The 18756-nt window shown below is 40.6% G+C and overlaps 1 long non-coding RNA gene and 1 pseudogene across 1 annotated transcript in view; both read left to right on the plus strand.

The window, feature by feature from the left end:
* The window catches only part of LOC136792178 (uncharacterized), a 74749-nt gene that overhangs the window by 16643 nt on the left and 39350 nt on the right, over window positions 1–18756 (plus strand). The window lies entirely within an intron of this gene.
* Window positions 15477–17167, plus strand: LOC131765128 (5'-nucleotidase domain-containing protein 3 pseudogene; annotated as a pseudogene).

Below are 18756 nucleotides of genomic sequence, written 5' to 3' on the forward strand. Positions count from 1 at the left end.
TTTTTCAGGTAGGTTGCCTATTTTGTCTTCATTTATTTGGTCTTGTAAGTTTTTACCTTGTTCCTTCATCTGTAACATAGTTTTTTGTCCTTTCTTTTCTTTCTTTTTTTTTTTTTTGATGGGTGGGGCTATATTCATGTCTTACTGGTTGTTTGGTCTGAGGTTTCCAGCACTGGAGTTTGCAGGCAGTTGGGTAGAGCCAGGTCTTGGTGCCAAGGTGATGACCTCTGGTAAGCCTCACTCTGATTAATATTTCCTGGGGTCTGAGGTTCTCTATTAGTCCTGAAGTTTGGACTCGGCACTCCTACCACAGGAGCTTGGGCCCAACCTCCAGCCTCGGAACCAAGATCTTGCAAGCTGAGGTCTCCACAGCACAGGGCCAGCTTCAGGCACCATTGGATCCTGGGGTCCAGTGACATCATCAGAACTCAGCTTGTTCTTTCTCCCATGTCAAGGCTTTACCTTCGTTCGGCCTGTCTTCATTAACAAGCCCCAATGTCTGCCTTTGGGAACCTTTAGGCTCCTGCATGATGACAAGATGCTCAGCTACTATATTAAAAAAGAAAATGAGACAGTATGGTGGGTAGATGGCCAGAATCAATTAGACCAGGGTTCAAATCTTGGCTATGCCATTTGCTCACTTTGTGCCTTAGGCAAGTTACTCAACTTCTTTGAGCCTCAGTTTCCACATATTTTAAACTGAGACTAATTAACAACATACTTTATCAGAGTTGTAAAATTTTAATGAGATATGGAGATAAAATGCAAAATGCATGGCACAGTTCTTGGCATAGAGTAAGCATTAAGTAAATAATAGTGAATAAGATGCTGCTATGATTGGCTATGGTGATGTGCCCATGACCTCAAGGAGTTTAATAGAGAGAGACATATACAAAAATACATACAATGAGGAATAACAGATACCATGATAAACATCCATATAACCATGATAGACCATTCATTGGAGGTCCCAAGGAAAGCATGGTTGATTTCACCTGGGAATGAAGGTGTAGAAAATTAAGAAATTATTTACAAAGAGGCAGTAAGTAAGCTCAGTCTTGAAGGCAAACTGGCATCTGTTGCACAGATACAGACCCGCTAATTCTAAAGATGCATGAGTAAAGCCCAGCTAACATTCTCAGCTGGGTTGTGAAGGATGTGAAGGATTTTACCAAGTCGAAATGAAGGAAGGATATTCCAGGAAGAGGCTACAACATAAGCAAGGACATTGGGTTATAGATGTTTATTCAGGAAATGAATGTGTTTATATTGTATTTAATACACTGGGAACACAGGCCTGCAGGTGGGGCAGGTGCAAGGAATGAATTTGGACAGGCAGGTGGAACAAAGCTCGCAGAAGCCCTGGGGGCCTGTCTCAGAACTTGGAACTCCACCAGGCTGGCGATAGGAATGCCATACTCATTAGACCCATCTGGTGGCAGAGTGGAGCCTGCATTGGAGGACAATGCTGGTGGCAAGAAACAAGTCTATTGCAGTGGTCCAGACCAGAGGTGAATAGACTGAGCTAACATTGTAATATTCCACCATATAACACAAACTTCCTCTTGTTTGTGGGCACTTAATTTTAAACCGTTGCTGTTCTGAATATTGCTATGGTTTGCATCTTTATCTATATAAATACATTTCTTTCTCTCATATGTTCTTTAAGATAAAGGGCATAAACATCTTCATGACTCTTGACAATTATAGGTAAATTTGTTTCAAATAGGTGTTCTAAATTATATTTTCACCAGGGTCCATTTGTGTATGGCCTTCACAGCACATTGATAACACTGAGTGCTGCCATTCTTTGTTGTTTTAGATGGCATAAAGCTGTTGTTTCAATTTGCTTTTCCTTGATATCTACAGAAATTAAATGTTTTCCCCATTTGTCTTCTAATTATGTGTCCTCACTTGTGAATTGCAGGTCCTGTCCTTTGCCCATTTGATAAGCAATTGTGTTAAATCCTTTTTTGGCTGGCCTCTCTTCTGGCAACTCTCCACATACACATTTCCCCACAGGCTCTCTTTCTAATTTCTTTTCTCTTTGATCTATTGAAACCAAATCCTTTTTCTAACTACATATTACAATAGACATAACAATTCTAATTGCTCTATTGATTCATGGCCACTACAGTGGTAGGCACATTAGGAAGAACAAGATTTTGCTTTGAGAGACCAGGGTTTATAAGCCTGGCTTCATGCTTTCTAGCTGTGTAGTTTGGTGGAAGAATCTTAATCTCTCTGAACTGGTTTGCTTACCTGTGAAATGGGAGCAGTAGTATATGTTGGGATGGATTAGAAACTATTGATCTATTTGGCTATTGGTAGCAGAGACATAAATGCAAGGGCTTAAAAAAGTAGTAGTCTATTCTTTTATGTTAAATTATCTTGGAGGTGAGGAGCCCAGGGCTGATATAGCTATTCCACGAGGCTTCCCCTGCCTTTATTGTAGTCATGCGGTTAGGTTGTGGAATTAGGTTGTGGGATTGGACAGCCTTATTTCTTAAAGACTAGGGAAGCAATTGGATAGTGTTGGATAGTGGCAAATCTGAACCTATTCACTTACTCATTGAACAAATATTTGTTAGGTACCTGCTGTATGCAGAACTCAAAGATTTTTTTTCTGGTGGAAAATATACATGCTAAGTCAAATAAGAGGATCTTTGTTATTTCATTGATGTCTAAATCATGGAGAATGATTATCTCCTTCTTTAGGAAAATCCAGGCCTGGAATCTCTGGGTTCCAAGGTGACTCTGTGGCCTCCTACATACTTGTCCCCAGTATCCTTACAATAATCTCCCATCCCAGAAAAAGCATTCCGGTAGATTCACCAAATACAGGCTCAAAAATGGGCTCACAGGGTTATTCAAAAGAACAGTCCATATCCTCAACACTTGATTAAGTCGGTCATGGATGTTTGCTATCTGGACCTATGCATTCTGGTCTATTGGCTAGAAGAATCAGCCTCATGATTTAATAGTCACACTATTTATACAGGTGCTTCTGGGCATCATAAGAATATTTCACAGACAGAGGGGTCTTACAGATCCCCTGTCAGCTCAGAGAATCCTCTGGTTCCTGTGATATGTTTTATTATTATTATTATTACCAGTAGAATCATCATAATTCTACTTCTGTCAAAATGTATTCATTACAAATGAAATTTCTGTTCAGATCTCATAGTTCATGCCTGAAAGCAAAGATATTAGAATTAATGAGCATTTTTGCTGATGAGAAGGAAAGTCACTGAAGGGTGATTAGACTTTAGCCTTTTAATGGGTCTGATATTCTTCTTTCATTAGGGTTGACAGGGGCATATCTGGCTCCCTTATGCTGTGTGCTGTGGTTTAAAAATATACCTTATGTGACATGAAGCTAGCTTTTCTTTCACAATAAAATAGCCAAGTATCACGAGTACATGTAAACAGAGCTCCATGGAATCTGCAGAGGGAGGGTGACAACCACCCTGATTAGCAGGTGGTTGATGGGCTTTGACTGGTTTATTAAAATGTTAGTGTACTTTGAGTCCAGTATTTTTCATGGAGTGGGCAACAAGGATTTACAAAGAGCAAGTCTACTCAGAGAACCTGGTAGCAACTCTGGAAGAACTGAAGATGAGCCCTGCAGACAACCAGGGCAATGTTGAGAAGCACAACCTCTAACACATTTTACCCGTGGTTCCAATGGATATGGATGTGCACTGGGACATACTGTAACAGAGGGGTCCAGTGTTGACTCAAGGGAAACATCATTTAAAGCCTTCAGGGCCTTGGAAGCTTGGGCTTTCTTATTAATTAGGTTGGGGAGAGTTTTCAACTGAGGACAAGCATTCAATTTTTTATATCCAAGGCCATGACATTACAGAAACCAGGGAGAAGAACTGAGGTAGCAATTTGAATAGGTTTTGTCTGTCACCGTTTTGTGGACATACTATTCAGATGCACGGGATGCAGGGCTGATGAAGGCATAGTTTGAGGTATGGTACCTCTAGCATATTTCTATTAGATGGATGCAGACTTCCATATGAAACCTAATTGTCCTCTCTGAACTGGTTTTACTCACATTCCACCAAATGGGTGTTTTTTGGTTTTTTTCCACACACCAACCAAGTCTTCAACTCTCTGGACATCAACTGGGTAGCCTACAATTCAATTTAATCTGACACTAATTACCCATTTTAAGAGCTCAGTCCTAGAAGACTGCCTCCATGCCATTTGTAAGCTCAGATTGACACCTGTACTTCTGACCAACTGGCTGTAAATCTGGGGTTCCCACAACTCCCTCTTCAGGTTTGATAATTTTCCAGAAGAGTTCACAAACCTTAGGAAAACACTTTATTGTTTCCAGGTTGATGTGAAAGGACATTATAAAAGATACAAATGAATGGCCGAATGAAGAGGTACATAGGGTGAGATCCAGAAAGGTCCCAAGTGCAGGAGCTTCTGTCCTGTGGAATTGGGGTGCAGCACTTTCCCAGCACACGGATGCATTCATCAACCCCAGAAGCTCTTTAATAAACCCTGTTGTTCAGGGGTTTTCATGGGGGTTGCTTTATGCAGGCATGATTGGTTAAATCATTGACCATTGGTGATTAGACTCAATCTCCAGCCCTTCTCCTCTCCCAGGAAGTTAGGGGAAAGGACTGAATGTTCCAAGTTTCTAATTAAGGCTTGATCTTTCTAATGAACAACTGCCACCCTGAAGCTGTCCAGGGGCCCCTAGAACCAGTCGTCTCAGTAGCATGCATAAGACACTCATCACTCTGAAGTTTTCAAGGTTTTTAGGAGCTGTGTGCCAGGAATCTGGGACAAAGACTAAATCTTCATTTTTATTATATCACAGCCCCATTGGCCAAGGGACCAGGAAAAGTGGAGCTGAAGTGGGGAGTCACTTGGGGAAAACACCATCTGCAGCCGAACACAAGGTCACAGGCTGGGCTGTGGTACTAGAATAGGATTGTCACCCTCATGTCCTCACCCTCTTTCGCAATCAGCATCTACCATCTGCCATGTGCCAAGCACTTTCTGGAGGTGATGTGATGGATACATAGGTCAACTAGACATTGTTCATATCATGCTCACAGTATTGGAGGCAATGACATGTAAGCAACTGTACATAATACATTGTGGAAAGCCATATTCAGAGGCTTGTACAAGTGCAGAGGAACACAGAGGAGACACCAATTAATTATGCCAGGAAGTTCGGGTTAATTTGTCACGGGGGACATAATATTTTCAGCTGGGCTGTGAAAGATGAGGAGGATATTATCAACTGCAGATAAAGGAAGTATATTCCAGGTAGAGGGACACAACATGAGCAAAGACATTGAGTTGTAGATGTTTATTCAGGAAACAGTGAATTGATCAGCATGGTTATAGCATAAGGTATCTAACTGGGAGCCATCATGATAGTCAACATTAATCAAACATTTATTATACGCTAGGGACTTTTTTATGCATATGAATTTATTTAATCCTAAGAACAATCCCAGGTAGTTACTAACATTATCTCCATTTTCCAGAGGAAGACACAGAGGCTTAGAGAGGTTAAGGAAATTTCCTAAGTTTGTAACGTATAGTCTGGAGCCAGGATTAGAGAGAACACAGGCTGGCTATGATTGATCAGAAAAACTGAGGATAAGACTTTGCATCTCAAGTCATGGGCTTATTCTTAATCTTTATCCCTCCCAGAATCCTCTGATGCAGGGTGAACAACACGGTCCATTTGGATGCAGGAAGAATAGTCTTGAACTTTCTATTTGTTTTGATCTCACCTTTTTATGATGATTTTTAGTGTGTTTCATGATGTACCCACTATGTTTAGTGCACTAGAACATGCGTTGAATATATAATGTATAAATAAATAGGCCTACATATTTAGGAGGGTGGTACTGAAACATTTTTTCTTGGAAGAACTACAAAGCAAACAGTTTTACTGGTTTGGGCCAGTAATTCTCAAGGGTAGCTTCCTGAGCGGCAGCAGCCTCACCTGGAAATGGGTTAGAAATGTGGATTTCCAGGCCCCACTACAGACTTACTGGATCATCACAGGTTGCTGGGGGTGGGGCCCAGCAACCTGTGCTTTAACGAAGCACTCAGGTGAGGCTCACTGATCTAGGCAATACAACTTTTAAGGTGGAAAGTGAGATGGCTTAATTTGAGTTCTAGAAGGATAACTCTAGTTGGACTGAAGACAGTGAGATACTAGAAACCAGGAGATTCTTTAAAAGATTATTAAAATGGTCATGGCTAGAACTGAGCAGCGTCTGGGTCAAGTAAGAGAAATGGATTTCAGAAATATTTAAAGGGACAAATTAAATATTACAATTTGGGGATGAGGGAGAGGGAGTTAAATCCAGATATGGCACCAAAGAGTCTAATGCATAGAATTGTTGTCACCATCTGTGCCTAGGTGTGAGTGAGTCAGAGCTTGTGATGGCAGGAATGGGTAATGAATGATCCTGTTTAATTTGAAGTGTGTGGCGGATATTCAGGATGAGCAGGCAGTTAGAATTCAAATTCAAAAGAGACATGAGATTTGGAAATGTATATATTCGAGAGAGAACAGCATATAGGTAGCAATAGAATCAATGGACATGGATAAAATGAGGAAGTTCCAATTTCTCTGTAATGAAGTATGAGGCCGAATAATCTGTGAAGAATGAGGAGGCCAGAAGCGAGATAGGGGCCTACGTCAGGGGCTGATATTCAGAGCAACTAACGTAGGAAACAGGAAGAGGAAGCAAAGCATAGAGAAAACTAATGTATCGGTGTGTCGATCTCCAGGACCACGCTGGGCCCATGGCAGGGGCTTGGTGTGTGCTGGCTGGCTGGAGAGGCCAGTGAGGGGTTTTTAACCTTTTGGTGCCATCGACCCCTTCTCTAGACTTAGAGAAGCCTATGTAACCTTTTTCAGAATAATTTTTTAAAAATACATAAATTTTAAAACATAGCATTAAAAAGGAAACCAATTATGATACAATATCAAAAGTGAATTTATGATATAGTAGGATTCATACGTTAATAACATATATATCTTTATTAATACATTCAATAGTGACTCTATTGGTGGGATTAATAACCCTACAAAGCTGTGATGAGCGTAAATGATGATTAGAGATATCTGCAACAACTGTTATGTGATGTGAAAATATTGGTGACTGCTACTGGTAACAAAAATCACAGATACTGCTAATACTTTTCTGGTTTGCTACCTGCATGCGTAATTCAGTTAAAGGTTAGGGAAAATAAATACGTAATTTTTTCCATTGAAAATATGTGAACTACCTGAACTCTATCCTTGGACTCCTTGAGGGTGCATAGACTCTGAGTTAAGATCTTCTGTGCTAAATGGGTAGGCAGAAGTATATGCGTTTACCCATACATATATACATAGTCACTGATGTGTTTGCAAATAGGAATTAATTTTCTGGATCAATTTTCACATGCCTTGTCCAAGGTAAATTTTGTTTGAAAGACTTCACTGTTTTAGATATTAAGTGATTTGAGTGCATTTAGCCAGCCCCTATGGGGAATCATTGAGGAGAAGTCAGTTTGTCTCTCTATAAAAACGTTAACCTCGCTAAGCTATCTTCAGCCAGAATGGTGGTTAGTGTGTATTGACAATAATTCCCCAGTGTTTTAACTCTACTTCTGACATTTTAGTCAGAAGTGACATAATTTGTAATGCTTACTATTTATAGATGCTTTATAAGTAAATTTATGGCAGTTTAATAAAAATAGTTATGTGTTATTTTGCTATTTTTGTTAAAATTTGACGAAACGTAGAGGTCTGATTCAAATCTCACATTTTGTTGGTGAGGACACTGAGACCCAGAAAGAGAAAGAGATTTTGTTCTGGTTATCTACTGCTGCAAAACAATCCACACCCCCCCCAAACACAACAGCTTTAAATAAAAATACATTTTATTTTTTCTCACAATTTTGTGATTCAGACATTCAGGCAGGGCTTAGCTGGGCAACTCTTTTACTCCACACAGCATTGACTGAGGTCACTCTGTAATATACAGCTGGTGGATGGGCTGGTCCACGGGTCCAAGAGAGCTCCATGCTATGTCTGAGCTGGAGGGCTATGCTAAGTGGAGACGTCATCTTGATGCCTACATGTGTCCTCTCCAGCATGGTGGTTCCTGGTTCCCAGAAAGTGTCCCAAGAGGCCACATAGGTGAAAAATTCAAGACTTTATATGATTTAGTCTCAAAATTCCCAGAATGTCAATTCTGCTGCATTGTATCAAACAAGTCAAGGAGGCCAGCTCAGAATAGAAGGGAAGAATATTAGACTCCAGCCTTCCAGGGGAGGAGTATCAAAGAAATTGTGACCATCTTTCACCTATCACAGTCCACCTTTTGGCCACAGACCATTAATATTTCTTCCACATGCAAATACATTTACATCTCCCAAGACCTTCAAAATTCTCACCCAATTCTAGCTTCAGGCTCAAGCTGAGGTTCAGAATATTGTTATGTAAGTAAGTCTAGAAGTTGGATATGTTGAATAAAGAGACGAGTTATCTGCCCCTTCACAGCCAACAGACAGTGGTGATACAGGAAGAGGATAAATATAACAGACATTCTCATCCAAACAGGTGGGAATAGGAGGCACATAGCAGTCACTGGTCTAGACCAATTCAGAAATCCAACTACGTATAAAATAGAACTGTGTACTTGCTGCCACTTCCTTGATTAGGCCCAATCTTCCTCCCTGGGAATGATTCTCCCTGGTTCCTTTCTCTCTTCTTTGGGCTCTTGGTTTTACCCTCCAAGTCATCTTTTCTTTTATATAACAAATGACCTATGCTTGACTAGGTAGTTTTCTCAGTCTGTTTCCTTTGTGGGTACAAAGGTCTCTTTTCATTCTGGACCTGTGTCCATTCAGCTAACTGCTTCTATAGTACAATTCTCTTAAAACTCTCTTTGTGTCTTTGCAGTACTCTTTTTGGGGTTAATTCCATTAGATCAAAATCATACTCACAATTATCTTCCAGGTTGTTGTGACACAGGGTGCTATGGGACAAAGCCTTCAAGATTCTTGACACCTTTTTATCTAGATAAAAGATTTTACAACATTTAACCCTTAGATTCTTAAAAGCTCCTTTCCTACCAAAGAGAATCCACTAGGCATTTCCTTAAGATTTTTATCAGTCCTACTGTGCACACCCTTTAATCTTTCTGAGTCTCAACAAAGGTCTTGTAGCAACACCCTTAAGATCTTTACCCTGAGACCATTTCTTCCTTTGAGATTATTTTACCATCCAGAGATGCTGGGAATGGAAAACATTTTTGTTTTGGAAACAGGAAGTCTTGGCTTCCTTGTATTTCCTCTAAAATCTGCTTGAAAATTGTACGTTTTCTTATTTAATCTAAATACTCTCTATGGCATTTTGTCACATAAAGTAAAAATAAGCCAGTTGCTACTTTCGATGTTGTCTGGAAATCTCTTTAGCCTGATCTAACGGTTCATTAGTTTTTCTATTTTCTACATTACTGTAGGCAACAGTTTCGCTGAACTTTCTACCACTACATCTTTTCTCCAGGCTCCAAAAACATTTTTCCTTTTGTCATTTGACAATTTATCAACAGTCTCATCCAAGCTCTTCTACCTTTCACCCACATCTCCACTCCAAAGGCAATGCCACATGCTTTAGGATTGTGTTCTAACAGCACCTGCTTCCAGTACAAAATTCAGGTTCAGTTACCTATTACTGTGTAACAAGTTACTCCAAAATTTAGTAGCTTCAAACAGCAACTATTTTTATATAGAATCATAATAATTATATATAATTGTATAATTTTGAGGCAGTGTTGTGCTTCAAACATTTGAGAAGGGCTCAGTTGGGTGATTCTTCTGTCCCACCTGATGTCAGCTGGGTGAGTCCCACCCATGGTGTTTAGCTGACAGAAGGATTGGTACAAAGGGTCTACGAGAAACTTACTCAAGCTCGTTAGTGAAATGATTGGGATTGGAAACAGATCTTCCAGTTCCTACCACAGAGGTCTTTTCTTCTATCCCAGGTGGCCAAATCTATCTTTTAGTTTTTTGTTGTAGGAAGATTTCTTATGCTTTTATCCAAACCTTTAGGAAGGAGAGAAGGAGGTGTTTTTCATAGACAGGAAATCATCCTTGATGTCCCTGAATCTATATGTGTAGATTCATTTGTGGGATGTCCATGGGATGTTCTGGATTTTCATGCTTCTCAGATGCTCTTTGCATGCTGGTAGCACAATTGGGAATAATATGTACATACAGTGCTTTTTATTCTTATTTTGTCCTTACTGTCTGAGCAAGAAGGCATTCAGTTATAATTTATCTTTAATTCACTAAGCTCTGCTCTGTCTAACCTGCCTTTCTGATGATGAAGCAAATTTTTTATATTCATATTTCCCTATAACTGTTATAACTGGGGCTGCCCAATAAGGAACTATAATCCTTGCCTCTAGACGTAGGATTCATAATCAAGAGGATATCAAGACTTCAATATCAGTGGAGCCTGGTAGTAAGTCCTATTCTAACCTTGTACTGAGATTTATAGGACTCCTAAGCCCTTCCTTATTCAATTGACCAAGGCTATAGCTGTGCTCTTAACGTCTGTATTGGGTTTCACTTTTAGTTCATTTTTCCTCTGTCTAGTCTTATGTGATGGGGGTCCATCTTGCTCTCCTATCAGATAGAATATGGGGATTATTTTAAAGTAGTGATAAAAGCACATCAGAAATCTTTCAGTGGGAAGGATTAATGTGGATTCTAGGGAAAGAAATCAGTTTGCTTCTTTGCTAAAAGAACACAATGAGTAGAGGAAAAAGAATCAGAAGAATAAAAAAGACATAGGACATTATCCCAAGCAAAATGGACATGAAAAACAAACTACAGAGCAAGTACTATGCACAACTATTGACCAAAAAGGATAGAGGCTGAGATTTGGAAAACAAATATTTTTCAACACAGACACATTCAGAGCCAGAAGGCATTATAGTGTTTTGTGGGGTTTTTTTTCAACATTGTCTATGCTGGGAGAATTTATGATCATATTTCTTCATGATTTTTTTGAATTAATAATATCAAAAGGGAGCTTGGCATATTAAATGAAGACTGTTTTCCACAATGGATTCAGCAGTAGATACCCCAGAATGTCCCAAAAAGGAGTGAGGAGAAGTGTGCAGGCCTGGGGACCTCCACAGTTAGATTTGCATCTCTTCTTAAAGAACTAACATATGACAGCCTGTGGATTCGAATAAACACATAATGTCATCAATTTAAGAGTTAAAATGGCCAAGTCACCCAAACTCTGATACGTAATAAGCTATTTCTAAGAATTCTAGCTACTCCTCAAAGCAGAGCTCTTTTTCCCTCGGGAAAAATGATTTTGTGAGGCCACAATATATCATACAGTATATATGTATACTGTATACCATACATATTCGTAAGTGGACCGTCCCATTGAAGGAGAAGACTGGAGAAATGCTAGACCAGTCATCCAAAGAGCATCCTGTTTTTGTTTTTTGACCCAAATGTATAGAAAATATCTTCAACGAATCAGATTATTATAGTATACTGTCACATTTGAGACTGTTCCATAAAGTCACAGAATGACGTGTTGGAAGGCCCCTTACTGCACTGGTGACAGCATGGGATTCAGAGGGATTGAGAGACCTTTCCAAAGTTACAGAACCAGCTAATGTAAGAACTGAGGCTGAGTCCATTCTCCTTTTTCCTAAATTTGAATTTCCCAATCTGAGCCTCTGCCCATACATGCAAATACAGTTTTTATATTTACTGTTTTAAAATCTGGTCTGGGGCTTCCCTGGTGGCGCAGTGGTTGAGAGCCCGCCTGCCGATGCAGGGGATGCGGGTTCGTGCCCGGTCCGGGAAGATCCCACATAACATGGAGCGGCTGGGCCCATGAGCCATGGCCGCTGAGCCTGTGCGTCCGGAGCCTGTGCTCCACAACGGGAGAGGCCACAACAGTGAGAGGCCCGCATAACGCAAAAAAAAAAAAAAAAGTCTGGTCTGTCTCTTGATTTTTTAAATTCATATGGCTTTGGATTTTTATTACTTCTCATTTACTCCTTTATTCATTCAGTTGACAAATATTTGAGTGGCTACTGTGTTATGTGCTGGGTATGTCTTATGCTCTGGGTGATACAGCATGTAAGGACTTTATATCCCACTGGGGAAAGGTAGACAATCGAGTAATCAATAAATAAAATAAAAGGGCCAAGGATGTTAGGGGTAACTCTTTCATATAGAATGGACAGAAGAACAACTTCTCTAAGACAAGGTGACTTTGAAACAGAGATATGAAGGAATCAAGGAGACAGGCAGGGCAGGCTTTGTGGTTGTACTTGCCTATGTAGCCACACTTGATTTAATACTCTGCTGTTGCCATCTTAAGACTGTTAATAATTTTTTAACAAAATACATTTTATTTTATACTGGGCCCAACAAATTATGTAGCTGGTCCTGGACCAGGAATGAGCCATGCAATAGTTGGGAGAAGGCAACTCCAGGCAGAGGGCACCAGTGAGAACACAAGAGCTGAAATGAACAAGGAACAGAAGGCCAGTAAACTGGAGTGGGGACGGCAAGAGCGGAGAGTGACAGGAGCTGACATCAGGGAGGTGGGGGAGAGTGGACCCTTGGAACTGGCTGTCACTCTGAGTAAGATGGCAAAGCCATTGACCAGAGTGGTGACATAATTTGACCTTCATTTTAAAGCAATTATTCTGGACTTGACTTATTTGGTTATTATGAATTCACTGTAAGATTTACCTATTTCCCAAAGTAGACTAACAGCAATTTTACCAAAATTAGCTACATAACTGATAAAGAAGCCTTTTTAATTTTTTCAAAATGTTAAAGATTTTAAATACTTCATGAAAGTAACAAATTATCAACTCCCTATGGTTATATAGACTAAACCTTTAAAAAAATTTATTCCTTTCCTAGACAGTTTGAATTTCTAGAACCTTACAGCTAAAATTCCTAAACACAAATATTCCTCTCCACAGAAATATCCTTTTCTTTACCTATTTTTACTGGAAAAGGGACTGTACATATCCTAGAGAATGTTTAATCTTCTGCTATACTTCAGTTTCCTCCCTTGAGAGAGAGAAGAAAAAAAATCATGCTCCATTGTTGAATAACACCACTATTTCATGAAAGAAGATGTTTCTGCCAAATGTCCAAGGGAAGGAATCTTACTCAATTCTATTGCTGGTTAGAGCATTTCTTTTTGAAAAAAATAAAAATTACAAGTTTCTGAAATGAAATCTGAAGATTATCCAGTATTAAATATATAGAATTTAAAAAATGGATATAAGAGTGTGAAAAGAAAATTTGAAGTTACCAAAGGATATTCTAGAGTGAAAGAGGGAAGTACTGGGTACACAAAGTATATCAGAGCCTTATATTTGTAGTCATAGAGGTACCTTTGTAATGTGGGTCCAGTGTGACTGTCAAAGTTGATGCGAGGCTCTTGGAAGAGGAAAATATAATGCATGTAGCATCCTTCCAGCACTTTGCAAGTACTTTTGCATCTTTTATCTCACTATATCCTCGCCATTCCTGAAATGGGTAAGTTGGGTTTTATTTCTAATGTGAGATGAAGGAATGGAAGCCTAAAGAATTTAAATAATTAGCTCACAGTTGATAGCAAACCACTGACAAAACAGGAATCTAGACATCTTGACTCTCAGTTCAGTGCTCATCCCATGTCCTCATACTTGTTCCCTTGATGTTAAGCAGATGAAGCGGCAACTGCGTGTGATTTGTGAAATAGACCAAAACAAATCTGTTGTACAATGATCACTGATGGTGGTGCAAGGAGCAAAAAGAGATAGGAAAAAACCACACACACACTGTTTAAAAGGAATATAAATTGGAATTCTTCACACTGAAAAATTTCTGTTTTGCAAACGATACTGTTAAGAAAATGAAAAGACAAGCCATGGGCTAAGAGGAGATATTGGTGAAACAGAAAGGACTTGTATCCAAAATATATAAATTGCTCTGCAAATTCAATAATAGGAAAACATCCAACCAATTAAACATGGAAAAATATTTGAAGGCACTTCACCAAAACACAGGGATGACAAATAAGCCCAGGAGAAGTCGCTCATCTTCATTAGTCATCAGAAAAATGCAAATTAAAATCACAATGAGACACTGCTACACACGTAATACAAAGGCTAAAATAAAAATATCAGACAATATCAAGAGGTGATAAGCATGTTAAGTGACTGGAATTCTCATATCTTGCTGGTGGGAATGCAAAATGTACAACCATTTAGCAATTTTTTATAAGTCACTGAACAACCCAGAAATGCCACTCCTATTTACCCAAGAGAGAAGAAAACATGATCACATAAAGGCCTCTGCCTGGATGTCTATAGCAGCTTGGTTCACCATTTCTCTAAACCGAAAACAACTCAAAATGCACTTTAATAAGTGGATAAATAAACTGTGGCACATCCATGTAAAGGAACCCTATTCTGCAGTGAAAAGTACTGAAGCATGAAACACCCTGGATGAATCTCGAATGCATTCTGCCAAATGAAAGAAGCCAGACTCAAAAGGTTGCATACTTTATGATTCTATTTACATGATAATCTGGAAAAGGCAAAAACGGATCAGTAGTTGCCAGGGGCTGAAAATAGAGGGAGAGCTTGATTGCCAAGGGGCATAAGGACATTTTTTGAAGGAGATGCGACAGTTCTAAATCTTGACTCTGGCAGCTCTTACATTATTTGTAACCTAATGTGTTAAACTCATAGAATTGCACATCAAAATGGTCAATGTCATATGTAAATTATGCTACATTTAGAAAGGAATACAAATACATAAAATCTAGTTGAAATCAAAAGACATGATAACGAGTTGATGTCAAAATTGCCAGACAATTAAAAAAAACATAAATTGTCCAGTTTCTCCTGTTTGACAGTAAACTTAAGTTAGCAGTTGAAATGTCCAATTACTATCTTGGAAAGTGAAAATGAATCTAACATCTGATTGGTTAGAGTCCATGTACAACTTTGAAAACTACATATTAACGATGACATAAGAATGAAATAGAGCAATGAGTGATCTAAATAGCTATTTAATATATAATTTTCTAAATGAAATAATGAAGCAAAAAGGCCTTTACTTACTAATTTATTCAGCTATACAGAAATACAGAAATAATCTGAATAATCAAGCCTCCAGGATATAAACTGTAAAATCTTTACTCAACAAAGGCAAATAGCCTGAGGCGCCACTCGCGTTGCAACAGCGGCAGCTCGTGGGGCCAGTGCCAGGGTGGTGGCGGCCCTGCGGGGCGGCTGCCGGACTGCGGCGTGGGGGGGGTCGCACGTGGGCCCCACACGGGGCCCTTATGCAGGGCACCTGGGACCGCCCCAGACATGAAGCGCTACCTTTGGGAGCGCCACTGAGAGGCGAAGAGGAGCACGGAAGAATTGGTCACTTAAGTTATGAGCAACTTGTTGAATCCAGATGCCATCTTCTCAAACAATGAGATGAGCCTGTCGGACACTGAAATCTACGGCTTTGATTATGATTACACCTTGCTGTTTTATTCCAAGCACCTCCACACACTGATAGTTAATGCTGCTCGGGACCTTCTCATCAAAGAACACAGGTATCCCATGGAAATCAGGAAGTATGAGTATGACCCAAACTTTGCAATCCGTGGACTGCATTATGACGTGCAGTGGTCGGTCTTGATGAAGATCAGTGCTTTTCATTCCATCCAGCTGGGAACTGTCTACAGAGGCCTCAGCGTGGTCCCTGATGAGGAAGTCACTGAAATGTACCAGGGCTCCCACGTGCCTTTGGAACAGATGAGCAACTTTTATGAGAGTTCCCACGGAAACACCATGACATCACGTCCATGTTCATGGACATCTTCTCCTTGCCCGAGATGACCCTGCCGTCCTGTGTGAACGAGTACTTTCTGAAGAACAACATCGCCTATAAGCCTGTGCACCTGTACAAAGACGTCAAGGATTCAATTCGGGAGGTGCACACCAAAGGAATCATGTACAGAGCAGTTGAAGCAGATATTGAAAAGTACATCTGCTACCCTGAGCAGGCCTGTGCAGTGTTGGCCAAACTGGCTGATCAAGGCAAGATGTTTCTCATCACCAATAGCCCCAGTAGCTTTGTGGACCAAGGGATGAGGTATATTGTTGGAAAAGACTGGAGGGACCTGTTTGATGCGGTCATTGTTCAGGCGGAGAAGCCAAACTTCTTTAGTGATAAGTGGAGTCCCTTCCGAAAGGTGAATGTGAAAGGCGTCTTACTGTAGGATAAAATCTACACATTGCAGAAAGGCCAGATTTATAAGCAGGGCAATTTATATGAATTTTTGAAGCTTACTGGATGGGGGGGGGATCCAAAGTGTTGTATTTTGGTGACCATATATACAGTGACCTGGCGGACTTGACCCTAAAGCATGGCTGGTGAACGGGTGCAATTATCCTGAAATTGAGATCTGAGCTCAGAATCATGAACATGGAACAGTACATTCAAACTAGTACCTGGCTACAGACTTTGACTGGGTTATTGGAGCAGATGCAGGTTCACAGAGATGCGAAGTCACAGCTGGTTTTGCAGGAGTGGAAAAAGGAGAGGAAGGAGTTGAGAGAACTGACCAAAGCTTCCTTCAGCGCCCAGTTTGGAAGCCTGTTCCGCATAGACCAGAAAACCCCACATACTTCCTGCGGCACCTGTCGCGGTTTGCCAACATCTGTGTGGCATCCCTGAGCTGCCTCCTGAGCTATGACATCAGCTACACGTTCTACCCCTGGAGGACCCCACTGCAGCACAAGCTTCCTGCCAGGTCTGACAGGACCCTGGCCGCCAGGCTGCCATCCTGCAGGAGGCCCAGGCCAAGTAGCCAGCGGCCCAGACACGCTGGGCACAAAAAGCCAGGACCAGCGGCAGCCACGCACTGGGCAGACTTTGTGTGGACGTGACTGTCGCTTACATACATGCCTTGTGATATCTGTTTTGTACATTACGGAGGAGACCCCCCAGCTCGTGAAGACAGGAGCTAGCAGCCCACGGGGACCGCCTTCCTGTACATGTGGGGACAGCGGCTGGCTTCCTGTCAACACCCTGTGATCAGCCATCTTGTTTACTAAGGTACCGCGACCGGCGTCAGATTTTCTGGGATGGGGAGGCTTCTTGATTCCATCTCTGGATTCCAGCAGGTGATGTTTTGAAACTCTTCTTGACTTCCATGGAAAACGCATGGAAAAACTGAAGATTCACAGGCAGTGCAGGGGCCCAGTGATGTGCACCGGTGAACTGCTCACAGAAAGCTGATGCTTGAGCGAGCACTCTGATAGCATACCACGATGTCAGCGGCAGAGATGGTCCCCTGATGACAGCCGGTTCCCGGATGTCTTCTGGTACTCGGGCTTTGGCACTCTGGTGCCTCACTTGAAAGCAGACTCAGCCTCTCTGGAAGTCTTTCGTGAGGAAGAACGAGAGGAGTTGCAAGTCCTTGGCCTTCATTATCCTCAGTATCTGTTTTCTGTATCATGCCCCCTGCAGGGGAAGGACCATTGTGCCCCCAAGTGATGGGCAGGTTCACTCTTTTCCCCAGAAGAGGAGGGCAGAGAGAGAAGAGCTTCTGGTTAAATTCCAGCCAGCAGAACAGACTTTGTAGAATGAGGCTGCGAGAAATGAACAGGTCAGAAGATAAATGCCAGTGCATTTGTTGTGGGTCTCTCAGGACTTTATTTTACCTGAAACTGCTACCCATGTATTGCTTGAAGGTGATCATTGGAGGATGGAAAATGAAACCAAAAAAATGTCCTTGTAATGAAGTGCCACACCGTGACCCCTACCGGGTGTCTTGCAATCTTATTAAAATGTGTATTACCAGGAAAAAAAAAAAGAAAGAGAAAAAAAAAAGGCAAATAAAGAGAAAAAAACATTACCTTTGAGGGCTATTCTTCAACTGGTCAAAAGGAATAGATGTTCTCTACGTGCTTGAGAACCATCACAACTTTAGTTCTTAGTATTGTATGTGATTATTGCTTATTTGCCTTAAGTATTTGATATTTAAGTATTTGACATGTTGCCAACATGGTCAGAACCCTATCACCCTTTTTCATACTTCATTTCTTGTAGCTTTCATGATCTAGTTGTCTTAATGGAAAAGCCTGGTCATTCTGTGGAATCTCTTTTCCTGTCTTGGCCTTTCACGCAGCCTTTGCTCTCTCGTGAAAATGCAAAGATCTCGAGTTTAGGAAACACAATCATGCTTGTCCACGAGGCAGAGAAACACTACTTTGTATTCAGGCAGTCAGACTGTACAAATAAAAATGGGAGAATCAAAGAGGAACAAATGAAAGGAACCTTGAAATACTATTTTCACATCTACTGAAATAACAACTGTAAACAAACAAGCAACAATAGTTCTCATCCCTGCTGATGCTATGATGAAAGTGGTACATCAATTTTTGCTTAAGTGGCCTTATAAGTTTCTAAAATTATTTGTGATAACACAATGGAAGTACAGTGCCTTGTGAGGTCTGAAACATGTACATTTGATTAAATAATTCTCCGTTTAGGAATTTATCCAAAGGAAATAATTTGATGGGAGAAAAAATGATGCCTGACCCATATACCAAGCCAGAATGAGCTAAAATAGCATTAAAATAGAAAACTAATTAAATGTACACCATTAGGGGAATTGGATAAAAAAGAAAAGAAATTTAGTGG

Source organism: Kogia breviceps, chromosome 11 (assembly GCF_026419965.1).
Source record: "Kogia breviceps isolate mKogBre1 chromosome 11, mKogBre1 haplotype 1, whole genome shotgun sequence".
Classification (NCBI taxonomy): domain Eukaryota; kingdom Metazoa; phylum Chordata; class Mammalia; order Artiodactyla; family Physeteridae; genus Kogia; species Kogia breviceps.